The 13,339-nt window shown below is 36.2% G+C and overlaps 1 pseudogene; it reads right to left on the reverse strand.

Annotated features, from left to right (window-relative positions):
* Nucleotides 1-5,374: 5,374 nt before the first annotated feature.
* On the reverse strand, nucleotides 5,375-8,663 carry LOC120138017 (annotated as a pseudogene).
* Between the last annotated feature and the right edge of the window lie 4,676 nt (nucleotides 8,664-13,339).

Here is a 13,339-nt window from a genome sequence, read left to right on the forward strand (position 1 = left end):
ACTCGTCATTGCTCGTGGTAAGAAGACTGGTACTCTATATATAACCTCAAACTTAGAGAATATCATTACTACAGCAGATGCTGATGGAAAATCAAACCTATGGCACCAAAGGCTTGGTCATATGAGCGAGAAAGGGATGAAGACACTTTTGTCAAAAGGGAAGCTGTCGGATCTAAAGAATGTAGATGTCGAACTATGCGAGGATTGCATCTTTGGCAAACAAAAGAAAGTCAGCTTTGCAAAGATTGGTAAGACGCCCAAGGCTGAAAAGTTAGAGTTGGTTCATACTGATGTATGGGGACCATCTCCAATTCCATCTCTTGCAGGCTCATTATTATGTCACCTTCATCGATGATTCTACAAGGAAGATGTGGGTTTATTTTCTGAAGAAGAAATCAGAAGTATTTGATACCTTCAGAAAATGGAAGGCTAGGGTGAAAAATGAGACTGGTCTGAAAGTCAAGCGTTTGAGGTCTGACAATGGAGGAGAGTACATAAATTGTAGATTCAGAGATTTCTGCCCAAACAATGGGATCAAGATGAAGACAATAGTTCCCATGACACCGCAACAGAATGGAGTAGCAAAGCGCATGAACAAAACTCTGCATGAACGTGCTAGAAGCATGAGGATACATGTCGGATTACCCAAATTTCTATGAAGCTATCAACACTGCAACTTACCTGATCAACCGTGGGCCCTTATTTCATTTGGATGGCAGAATATCAGAGGAAGTTTGGAGCAAGAAAGAAATAAACCTTTCACACTTAAGAGTGTTTGGTTGTATTTCTTATGTACACATAAATTCTACTGAAAGAAGTAAACTTGATGCCAAGTCCAACAAATGTGTCTTTGTTGGTTATGGTGGTGATGAGTTCGGTTACCGATTTTGGGATTATGAAAATCGGAAGATCATCAGAAGTAGAGATGTCATTTTCAATGAGAATGTGATGTACAAAGACAGGGTAACCATAGAATCAAGTAGCTCCAATACCGAAGCTGAAACAAAGGAATTTGCTGAGTTCGAGGAGATTTCTGGAAATGATGTTCAAATCAGTCTTGAAGCAGTTCAAGAAGAACCAAGCACACCAGAACTGAGACGTTCCTCCAGAATTCCTAAACCAACCCATCATTATTCGCCTTCTTTGCACTACTTGTTGTTGACTGACAATAGTGAACCAGAGTGCTATGATGACGCAATGTAGATGGAGGATTCAGTCAAGTGGGAGTCTTCTATGAAAGATGAGATGGACTCACTTATGTCAAATCAGACGTGGGAATTAGCTGAATTACCATCAGGCAAGAAAGTGCTCCATAACAAGTGAATTTACAAGATCAAAGAAGAACATGATGGGAGTAAACGCTACAAAGCAAGATTGGTTGTTAAAGGTTTTCAACAAAAAGAAGGTATTGACTACAATGAAATTTTCTCTCCAGTCGTAAAACTATCTACAATCAGACTGATGTTGAAAATTGTATCATCAGAGAATTTACATCTTGAGCAGTTAGATGTAAAAAAAGTTTTCCTTCATGGTGATTTGGAGGAAGAAATCTATATGAGGCAACCAGAAGGCTTCATAGAGGCAAGCAAGAAAAACCTGGTATGCAGGTTGAATAAGAGCTTGTATGGTTTAAAACAAGCTCCTAGACAGTGGTACAAGAAGTTCGATAGTTTCATGGGTAGCAGTGGTTTTACCAGATGCCAAGCAGATTATTGTTTCTACATCAAGAGGTTCGACAATAGCTTCATTATTTTATTGTTGTACATTTATGACATGCTCGTTGCAGGCTCAGACATGTAAGAGATTATAAACTTGAAGCAAAAATTGTCGAAGCAGTTTGCTATGAAGGATCTGGGCGCTGCAAAGCAGTTATTGGGATGAGGATTAAGAGAGACACAAAGTCGGGGACTTTGATGTTATCACAGGCTGAGTACATCAACAAAGTACTCTCCAGGTTCAACATGCAAGATGCTAAACCAGTAAGTACACCTTTAGGTGTTCATTTCAGACTCTCCAAAGAACAGTCACCAAAGACGGAGGAAGAACGTGTATACATGGTGAAGGTGTCGTATGCATCAGCAATTGAAAGTCTGATGTATACCATGGTTTGTATTAGACCAGATATTGCTCATGCAGTGGGAGCTGTTAGTAGGTACATGAATAATCCAGGCAAGGTACACTGGGAAGCAGTAAAATGGATCCTCAGATATCTGCGAGGTACCACAAACAAAGCACTTTGTTTCAAAGGTGGAGATACGATACTGACAGGCTATATAGATGCTGACTTAGCCGGAAATGTTGACATCAGAAGAAGCACTACAAGGTATGTCTATACTCTAGGAGGAACTACAGTGAGTTGGGTTTCTCAACTACAGAAGATAGTTGCTCTCTCCACAATTGAAGCAGAATATGTCGCTGTTACGGAAGCCAACAAGGAGATGGTTTGGCTCCAAAGTTTCTTTGAAGAGTTAGGCAAGAAACAAGAAAACAATGTCTTGTATTGCGATAGTCAAAGTGATATCCATCTAGCAAAGAATCCATCTTTTCATTCCAAGACAAAACACATACAATTGAGATATCATTTTATCCGGTCTTTTCTGGAAGATGGGATTTTGAAACTTGAAAAGATTAGTGGAGCTCAAAATCCGGCAGACATGTTGACAAAGACGGTGACTACGGACAAACTGAAGTTGTGTTCAACTTCAGTTGGCATGCTAGAATAACAAAACCAGAAATACTGCTGCATTGATCGAGGTGTGAAGACATATTAAAACCAGTCTTCAAGTGGGAGATTGTTGGTCAAATAATGCTAGCAGGCGGTGGCTGCTTGAAATTCAAAGGTGGGGGGCTGCTTGAAATTCAAAGGTGGGGGCCTGCTTTAAATTTCAATGTTAGGCAGCATATTTTATTGAATTTGGGCAAGGGATAATCACCAAATTGAGTCATTGAACTTTAGGGTATTTATAAGATTAGTCCTCAAACTTCAACTATAAATACCCTAGCTCATTTAGTTTCAAAATCATCCCAAATCATTTCGTTCTCCCAATACTAGAGAGCTTTCTTGTGAGTAGTGAGTGTTTTGTAAACACCTGTAAATTTTCTCTCTTAGTAAAAGATATGCAGGAGTCCGGAGACGTAGGTAAAATTGACTGAACTTCGTTATCAATTTCAGGTATTATTTTTCCGCTTTTATTTCGTTTTCTCACTAATATGGTTATAGGGAAATTACTCGTACTCAGTTTATTTCCCAACAATCTTATGACAAATATAATTGGTATTCAAGAAGTTTAATACCTGGGGCATTATCTTGGTCTTCCCCTTCACATAGGTAAATAAAACTAACACCTTTGGTTATCTACGTGACAAAGTCATAGTTAGGGTAACTAGATGGACCAAAAGATTATTATCGTATGGGGGCAGAAAAATATTCCTTAAATTAGTGGCACAAGCGTTACCTCAATACTCAATGTACTGTTACTTACTGCCTGAGCATCTTCTTAATGAGATGACTAGAATAATGCGAAGATACTGGTGGACGGGAAAGATTTCTGAATGAGGATGGCCTCTAGTAGCTTGGTCAACAATCTACAAACCTAAGTGTAGTGGAGGATTAGGATTTCGTGATCTTCGTTCTTTCAATATGACCCTAATTGGAAAACAGGTTTGGCGATTGATTACATAATCAAATTGTTTTCTATCTCGTGTGCTTAGAACAAAATACTTTCCAAATGGGGATCTTTTAAATGCTCCTATTGGAGACAAAATCTCATATGGATGGAAAGGAATACATAAGGCGATTCAAGCATTTAATGGAGCTTTTTATTGGAGGATAGGGACGGATAGTAAGCTCAACTTGGTGACAAATAAGTGGGGTGGTTCCACGATGGTTAATCTAACAGGTGATTATATTACTTCTAATAGACAAAGTTCATGTGGTTTTTAATTTATGTATGTAGGACGACCTATGTGGGACGAGACGAAGGTGCGTTCAACTTTTGCGACATCATATGCTGAGCTCATTTTATCAACAACGATAGCTCCTTGCTCGGAGGATACTATTATTTGGGGAAATCATAATTTCGGGATTTATTCGGTTTAATCTGGATATTGGTGGCTCCAAATACCTACACATACAACAAAGGTGAATTCGAATCTATGGAAGGTCATTGCCAAGCTTCGAATGTTTCCTAAGGTTACGTTATTTGCTTGGAGGATGGCGCATGGAGGGCTCCAGGTTGGTTCCCGCCTTCTGATTGCAGGTATAGGGATGAGCTTATGCCCTATGTGCAACAGAGATATGTAAAAAATGGTGCACATTCTTCGTGATTGCTCGTACGCCTAGGAAGCCTTCATAACAACTGGGTTGACAGGTTCCTTTTTATCTAGTCAGTTAATATCTCCCTTAAGCAGGATTGAGACAGTCTTTGTTGCGCTTGATGTTAAAAATTTTGTAGGGTTCATAATGCTTCTTTGGAACATTTGGAATAGACGTAATGTAAAGGTACATGATGGTCGACTTCAACCTCCTTGGGTTATTGTGGCGAATGTGAAGTCACTTCAGGAAGAATTTGTCCAGGTTCAGAGTTTTCAGATGGATCCTCACTATGTTCCGAGCGCTCGTGATGGGATTGTTCTTGGTTTGAATCCGACACGCTGGAAGCCTCCTCCGCAGGGTGTAGTGAAGGTTAATGTTGACGGTTCCTTTGATCTACGAACGCGAATGGAAGCTATATGAGTCATTGCCAGGGACTCGGATAGTAGGGTCTTAGGTGGAATGGCCTCGACTTCTCTCGGGTGTGTGAAAGCATGGTTAGCTGAAACACATGCAATTATCGGAGGTATTCATTAGGCCATAGATTGCAGAAGGCAGTGTGTGATGATTGAGACTGATTCCAAGCTACTGGTCAATAAACTTAACCGTGATATTGAAAACATTTCGATGATCGGGATCCATTTATCTGAGGCGCGTCAGTTGTTGTCTATTTCTAATGGGTTTAGTGTTCATTACATTGTAGGTGATTGTAATATGATTGCTCATAATCTTGCAAAATGGGCTATTAGTACTGGTAAAGCTATGTATTTTGACTCAGTTTGTCCCGAGATTATTCGAAACGATGTACTGGCTGAGTTTTCTATTTAGTAATGAAGTTCTTGTGGGTACTCTTTTCCCCTTATAGGCATAGAAGAGGTTTTTAATGATACCCTAATTTAAAAAAAAAAAACAGAAACGATAACCGAATGATCGTCATCACAATGTAAGGAAAACTGTCACGAGTTTTAACTCAAACACATGATCCAGTCTCGTGGATGAGATTGGGTCTCGTGATGTTACAATCGATTGTAAAGAATATGTATATGATACAATGGAAAATACTTACTCCCATGGCTCATCTCCAGGGAGAAGAATATCGTTCTCCCTGTCGAAAAATACAAGCTGTCAGCCTGATCTAAGAGGGTCTTCCAACTTCCCCTCAATTCCAAACATCTCAGCCAACTCCTCTCGCAGCTCATGGTAGCTGCTGAACCAGGAGATGCCCAATGAGCGCCCCACCGGCCCTGATTTATAAACCTACAAAAAACAAAACTATACATCATCATTATAATCTTGATCAAACTAAGACGAAATTTGACATCCAGTTTAGAAACAGCTGCTCATATACCTTGACAAATGTTCAAGTTGGAGACGACAGGTCAACTAGCCCTGTGTTCTGCAACTCCGAGGAGTCCTGCACGCAACCATACAGAGGAGTCTGGAACGAGGGATCCTTCAATGAAATTGAGGGCACATCAGCTTCACTTGAAGTAGTGAAACCAGGAATCAAGATGGGAAGTAGAAGGCCATAGGAATTGTTGTTAACACCAAAATGAGTAGTATTTCAGGCATCCGTGTTACCGATATCTTGCTAGGTTATAGTGTCTTTTCCAGGAGAAACTTGTGGAACCGATGTTGAGCTAGCAAAGGCATTTACCTGTGAATGAGTATATTTTGGAGCCCAAGACTGTTGGGGTAACTGATCAGCTAGCATTTGACTGATCAGTTGTGGAGAAGATCAAAAGATTTGCACTGCTTTCAGGACACAATGAACCCAGCATATTCAGAGGGGGGGGGGGGCAGATTCGGAGAATTTTGCCAAGTCAATAAAATCTGGTTTCAGAATCGATGAAGGTGCATTCACCTGCTGCCTCTGCTTGAGCTGATATTTTGGATTATGTTTTGCTGTTTTTGAGCCTGCTCCTCTGATTGCTGGCTTACTTCTTCCTGTCCGAGGACTGATGGGCGAACCTTGGGTTTAGCATTTTGCGTCTCTTCCCAAAACTCACAGGATAGATACATAAAAGGAAATGTAAAGCAGGGAACGCCATTCAGGACATATGGTTTCGTATAAGATTCCAACTTCACATGATCATCCAACTAGAATAAAGCTCTAAAAAATCATAGACATCAAACAATAAATCATGGATACTAAGCGCACCGGGAATTTTTCGCACATGTATAAATAAAATATGTTAACAATTACCTTCATAGTTCACAGATCGCCAATGGGAATTTGGCCGACTAACGGGATCCAAACTATTTATACATATACCTGGAGAAGGGGAAATTTGACATTTGCATATGAACAAATAAATGATGCAACATAGAAACAGTATAGCTTCAATATATGCACAAGTTATTTGCCACCATATCACAAATTCAGAAAAAAAGATTAAAATATATAGATGGCTTTCAAGAACATGAATCAGATGAACAAAAGCAAGTCGTAAAACCACTTCTGAGTCCATCAACTCGGAACAAAATCTAGGATATGTAAACTTCAGTTGATATGTTCTTGAGTTTAAAAATTTATTTAATGGCTTCTGAGACTGTCGGCTTCGGAACAAAATCACCGGCATCTTATTGTTCTATGGATTTGATGCTCCTTTACATTTGAAAGTTGATATTTCAACAGTATGGGCTAAAAAGCAACCTTTCTGTATGCATTTTTGTGAATCATTACCATATTTTGCACAATAATCCAAATTTGATTTCCATGACATAGTTTCTTAAGTTAGCTTAGACTTGGAGACAAGTTGAAATACAGGAAAGGAACTGTATCTCTAGAACAAGGACAACCATACAACTCAGGAGATAAAAAATGAATCAAAATCAGATGCATGAGGCATTTGGTAGAACATAAATACAATGTAAGTTGCATTGTTTACTAATGACAAAGAACAAATAGCCTAGAGGCTAGAGATGATTATAATATATGAGAATGCTTTGTTGAAACTAACATCTAAATATATGTCAAAATTTCCACTCAACTTCATGTAGATCCCTCGCAAGAAGTTCCTGAGCAGTTGGCTGCGGCTGCAAGAAGTCCTGCAAACAAAGAATAAACACACCAGCACTACGAACCCAGCTTGAAGGTAGGGACATACAAGTCATATATTACCAGTGGCGGAAACACTTTCTCGGAAGCGTGACGAGGAACGGAAAAACCACCATGGGTACTAGTATCACTTCCTGTCAGTGTCTTGTAGAAATAATTGGTTGGCTGCTTGCTTGGAATCCCCAACTCCATAGGAAGAAACGTATCCTTCTGCTCTTCCTATATGAAAAATATGTACGAGTACAAAAAAAAAAAGGGTATATTAATGAAGAAGTAAGCCATGTTTCTTACAGATGTCAAGGATTGCAATGACATTTGGGCGTATACTTCATCTGTCTCAACATCAGCTTGAAAAATATGTACACACATGCAGAGGCTGTGCTTGAACTTTTTCAGCATTGAATGACTGAAAATGAAGAGGTAAACTAAAAAGGAAAGAACATACATGCATGGTAACATTGTGAAGCTGCCATATCAACTGAGGAGGCAAATTTGGATAATTTGGAATGTTGGTGCCGACCTCCTTGTTAGTGGTGGCTGCTACCTGTAAATTGATCGCATTTTCCATTGTATTTGGAACAAATAAAGAGAGAGATTTTGTAACGCAATATATATATATATATATATATAAAAGACCTGCTCCCTATGACCCTGAGGAAAGTAGACGACACGAGTCCTCGAGTTGGGTAGATAAACCAGTGGGTCAGCGCAGGCATGCCATAAGTCAAAGTTCAAGCACTTGCTTTCCCCTAATAATCATTGATCGTTCGTTATAATTTGAATGAACATGAAGAAATATAAACAAATAAACCAATTTACGTGCATGTGTGACGAGATTTATATACATGAAAAAGTACCATACAATCTTTTTTTAACAAAAAAAAAAAAACAACCTTCATGTTCTTGCTGCTGACCAAGGCTTGATTCAGACTTGACATTGAAAGCTTCACATCAAGCCTCTTAGCTTCCGGTTTGAAAGAAAGAGAATTCTAAATCAAAGTAAGAAACCATAAAACCCCAACCTTTCAGTTGCACTACAATCGTTGCACATGAAATGATGAAACCCCCAAAACTTCAAAACAAAAAGTAACCCCATTTTAGATCTTAAGCTCGGAAAGTGGAAGAAGAAGAAGATGGCAGAGTTTACTCTTCTTCTTCTACAACTCCACAGGTATTGAGTACGGTTTTTCTGTATAAGTAAGACTCAGCTTTGATTGATTGAGCTCCATTTATGCTAATAGATGGAATTATCAACAGGTGTAGTTCCTTTCCCACCATCAAATATGCCATTTCACTCACAATTACTTCATTACTGACTTCTTTGTAAGTTGATGATTCTATGAAATAATATTAAAGAGGAAAGAGAAGAAAAATATATGTGAGAATGAGGAAATAGGATTCTTGATTTAACTTTTGACTTTGGATTAAAAAAAACTCCATTCCTTTTCTCTTAGCGCAAATCCGCGGGCATTAGTTTAATATAATGATCAACGACCGTTTTTGTTGGTCAATGATGAATACATTAATTAATTTTTTAATTTAAATTTTTAATTAAATGCAAAAATGTAAAATTTTGATTAATTCTAAAAAAAACAGCTCTTACATCCTTTAACCAGAAATAAACTACTAAAATAACTACTTACGCCATTATCGTATCGTTGATTACATTTACTGGTTTCAGGTGAAGCTATTTATGGTGCATTGTTGTTGGTTTGCAATGCAATTGTTGTAACCGTCATTCGGGTGGTCCTAGAATTGGGTTCCGACTTAAATTTGATGTGTTAGAGCTGTCACCGATCATTTAAAATTAAGTTAATTGGATACCTTAACTTACCGTTTACCTGATCTGTGTTTTACCAAAAATTAATCGGATTCGGGAGTCTATTACAGTCAATGAAGGATTAACACTCTTGTACTGAACTTTCGGTACCAATTTAATTTCCCTATTGTCTTAATTGAGAAAATTAAAAGTTAAATTAAGATTTAGAAGCTCGATCCGAATTGCTTACCTTTGATAAATTTAAAAATTGTCCTAAAAAATAAATCAGATTAATGTCAAACAATTAAATTAAATTAAAAAATTATAAAAAAAAGACTAAAAAACTTCAAATAAAAAAAGGATTAAATGGAAAAGAATTAAAAAAAATCAAGGATCGAATTGATATTAACTGAAAGCTGCAAGGAAAAATAAAAAGTTAGGGGGTCAATTTGCAAAATATAAGAAATTTAAACTGGGATTAAATTGAATTAATTCAAAATTCCAAGACAAATTTACAACAGGTGACCAAAATGAATTACGCATCAAAAGTGCAGGGATTGCAAAAATAATTAAACTATTTCATATTTACACAGTGGTCCTCTCTATATAAAGCCCAAAAACCAAAACAACAAAAAATAATTTTATCTCATTTCACCCAAAAACTCTCCCAAAAAAATCTTCCCCAAATGCTCTCAACCCTTCCCCCACCGACCAATGGCCGATTACTTACCGATGTAACCCCACTGTTGTTAACCGCCGCGCCGGCCGTCGGGAAACTTAAAACTACACCAAAAGATTCTCTTCTAAACCTTATAACCGAATCTAACTCCTAAATCTCCAAAATAAACCCCAAAAATGTAGATCTAAAAGTAAGATTTCAATTATTTTACCTTTTTCGATGATGTCTTTTCAACTCTCGATAGTTTTTCCTTTTCTGACGTGGTTTCTATGCATTCTTAGCGTTTTTTGGTTAGACAAATCTTTAATCTATGTTTCTTTTTGCTTTCAATTTCGGCTATTTTTTGTATGCTTGTTGTGTATTGTTGCGTTTTTTTGTCTGGTTGCTTTAGTTGCTCAATTGATTTCCTCGTGGTTTTTTTCTTTGTTGCTTCGAAGGTTTGGTGGGTATTTATACCCCTCCGCCGGTGGTCGTTTCCGATCCTAATAGGGTTGTTTCCCTCATCCCCTTTTTACTTGGGCCGATTTGTTGTTAGTGTTGGCCGAAAATCCTAGGATGGTTCTGTCCTAGGTTGCTTCGATTTGCTCTGCCCTGAGATTTCGGTCGGTTACTGTGTATGGCTTCTGTAGTCACTCATTTTCGTCCAAGGTTCTATTTAGCATATATATATAATATATAATATATATTTTTTTAATAAAATTTTGAATATATATATATATATATAATATAGTTTTTTTAAAAAACATTTTGAAAACATATATAATATATAGTTTTTGAAAACATTTTAAAAACATATATATAATATATAGTTTTTGAAAATATTTTGAAAATATATATATTATATAGTATAACATTATATATGATTTATTATATTTTATTCGTTTTCTTTTTTCTTTATTTATTTTTGTTTTTCTTTCTTTGGTCTAAAATTTAAGGTCCAAATCCATCAGTCCAAGAGGTCCAGTAGGAAGCTCAACCAGGGCATGCCTGACCCAGCAAACCGACCCGGCCAAGAATCCAACAAACCAACCTGACCCAATGACTTAGGGTTTCATCTTTTGGATATCAACGTTGCAACACCAGATCCGTTGGATCTGAACCAATCCAATGGTCCAGATGGGCCACAAAGCTAGGTTTTTAGCACCGAACGTTTAGGGGAAACATCGATCAGCTCGAGGATTCTTGGAGAGTCCTCGTTCCAGAAACAACAACAACACAAATCATTCAGTAAAAACAACAAAACAAATCCATGTTTCAGTCGAAATAGAACTCTAAATCAACCCAAAAATAGTGGGTTCACAAAGCTATAAACTCATGTACATGTAAAACCAAAAGAGAAAGAAGTAAGATCGAAGCAAGAGAGCACTTGTAACATTCGAAACAAAAACATAAATAAACAAGGTATTTTTTCCCTTCTCGACTGTTTTATATGTGTTTGTGTTTGGGGTTTATTATGATTTTATTTCGAATTTGAAAAAAGAAACCAAGGATCGAAAGGGGAAATTATTTCCCAAAAGATATTTTTCAGATCTAGTCTTCCCTATGGTTTTTTTTGCGAAAACAAATAAGATTTTTCGAATAAATTAGAGAAAAAGCTTTCAAAAAAATCTGGGTTTCTAGGTTGAATGTTTTTCGTGTTATGAAGAACACGAAGAACAATTCAGAGCATTTTATTTTTTTGGTTTTGATCTGTTTTGAGGGAAAGAAGAAAAATGAAATATGTCTATGAAACTTGGGCTTTATAGCCGACCCGAAACCCGACCGTTTTCACCCCAGGATCCGCGTGTTTTTGATCGGGTAGGGGCTAATTGCAAAATTGGTCCGTGATTTATTTTTAAAACTTGTTTTGCGCCTTAAATTCGATTTTAATTCTGATTTTATTTTAAATTCCCCCATCACTGTATTTTATTTTTCAATTTGATAATTTATTTATTTCATGTTTTATTTAATTATATTTAAAAGACTACCACGCTTTATGAGTCATTAAATCCGATAATAATTGTTCTTTTTTAATTTTTTTATTTTTATTTTAATAATTTTTTTCTTTATTTATATTTTTCAATTGATATTTTTTATTTTTTAAATTTAATTGACTTTTTCTTTATATTATTTTTATTTAGTTGGTATTTTCAATGTGTATGATTTGTTTTTGTTCTCTTTGTTTCAATTTTCCATTCTGTTAATTTTTATTTCTTGGCATGTATATATTTTTTTTCTTTTGATCAATTCAGTATTTCATTTTTAACATCTTTTTGACTTTTTAGGGATACTCTTAAATCAGTTAAAGGTAAGTAATTTGGATCGGATTTTTACTTTTTGATTTAACTTGCAATTTTCTTAATTAAGACAATTGGAAATTAAATTAGTACCGAAAAGGCAGTACAATGGTGCTAATCCTTATTTGATTGTAACCGACTCCCGAATCCGACATATTTCTGGTAAAACGCAGATCAAGTAAAAAACCGAGGTATCCGATCAACCAATTTTTTTTCTAAAAATAAATTATCAGTGACGACTCTAACCCATTTATTCAAGTCAAAGCACAATTCAGGCCCACCTGAAAGGCGACCGCGACAGCTTCCATGCGCCATTTGTGCAGCACCCTTGCTAAGTGCTAGAACCCTAGTTGCCTAAGGCTGGGTCAGGCCCTCTCCTCCTAACCGAGCTTGCTTTGCTGGGTCAGGCTGACATAGTTCGATTGGGCTAAGTTTTTAGACTAAAAATAAAAAAATATTATTAAAAATAATACAATATAATATAATAAATAATACGTACACTATATTTATTTTAAAAACTATATAACATATATTATATTTTCAAAAACTATATGTTTTCAAAAATTATTTATATTATATATGTTTAAAAAAAACTATTTTCAAAAGCCATATATTATATGTTTTTAAAACTATATATTTTCGAAAACTATATATTTTCAAAACCATATATTATATACATTTTTTGAAATTATTTTTTTATATTATATACTATATAATAATATAAATAAAATCCCTTGATGTCCCTACCAAAAATGGATGTCTACAGTAATAGTGGAAATGTAGCAGAACTAGGCAGGGTGTTGAAAACATTTTGATATTTCGATATAACAAATTAAGTTAAATGAATTTTAAGATTTTCCAAATGATTTTCTAAGTATATTCGATAGAATTATTCGAATATCAAAACATTACTCCAAATCTTTCAAAGATCATTTTTAATCCTTACTCAAAGTGTAAAATTAAGTTTTAATCTTAAAACAATTTCAAAATAATTTTACAAAGTATTTCGAACCATTTCAAAGCCAAAAATTCCAGATTGCTCAGAGGGAACCGATTCCCCCCCAAGGGGGTACCGATTCCCCCCTGAATGGTTTGGCTCCGAGAATTCCAGTATGCTCGGAGGGAACCGATTCCCCCCTTGTATAACGGTCGAAATATTTGAATTTTACACTTAGGGAACCGATTCCCCATAGGGGGGTACCGATTCCCCCACGCTCTAAACTGTTTTATTAATTGTTTTCACACTAAAATT

Source organism: Hibiscus syriacus, unplaced genomic scaffold (assembly GCF_006381635.1).
Source record: "Hibiscus syriacus cultivar Baekdansim isolate YM2019G1 unplaced genomic scaffold, ASM638163v2 tig00110677_pilon, whole genome shotgun sequence".
Lineage (NCBI taxonomy): Eukaryota > Viridiplantae > Streptophyta > Magnoliopsida > Malvales > Malvaceae > Hibiscus > Hibiscus syriacus.